At 73.6% G+C, this 371-nt stretch overlaps 1 long non-coding RNA gene across 1 annotated transcript in view; it reads right to left on the bottom strand.

The window, feature by feature from the left end:
* Nucleotides 1-371, bottom strand: part of LOC113203839 (uncharacterized) — a 21,662-nt gene that overhangs the window by 19,085 nt on the left and 2,206 nt on the right. The window lies entirely within an intron of this gene.

Genomic DNA, 371 nt, shown 5'->3' with positions numbered 1-371 from the left:
GGAGGGGAGCCGGAGGGGAGCCGGAGGGGAGCCGGAGGGGAGCCGGAGGGGAGCCGGAGGGGAGCCGGAGGGGAGCCGGAGGGGAGCCGGAGGGGTGCTTGAGGGGAGCCGAGGCGGCCAGGCCTCCCCCAGGTTCTGAGGCGGGCGCGGCGCGGGCTGCCAGTCAGTCCACAATGACGTCGTAGCGTCGCGTGGCGCGGCGTCGTTCATCCATCATCCCCTTCCAGCCGGGCCGGGCCCCACCTTCTTCGCGCCGCCCAACGCCCCGCCCAGCCGCGCCACGCCACGACGCGCCAGAGAAAAGCCTTGTCCGGGCGGGGAGCAGCAGAACCAGAGCGAACGGGATTTTAGAGTGAAGGTCGGCCCCGCTG

This window comes from Frankliniella occidentalis, unplaced genomic scaffold (genome assembly GCF_000697945.3).
Source record: "Frankliniella occidentalis isolate FOCC.00 unplaced genomic scaffold, Focc_3.1 Scaffold8, whole genome shotgun sequence".
Lineage (NCBI taxonomy): Eukaryota > Metazoa > Arthropoda > Insecta > Thysanoptera > Thripidae > Frankliniella > Frankliniella occidentalis.
The sequence above is the reverse complement of the archived record's forward strand: the minus strand, read 5'-3'. Positions and strand labels throughout refer to the sequence as shown.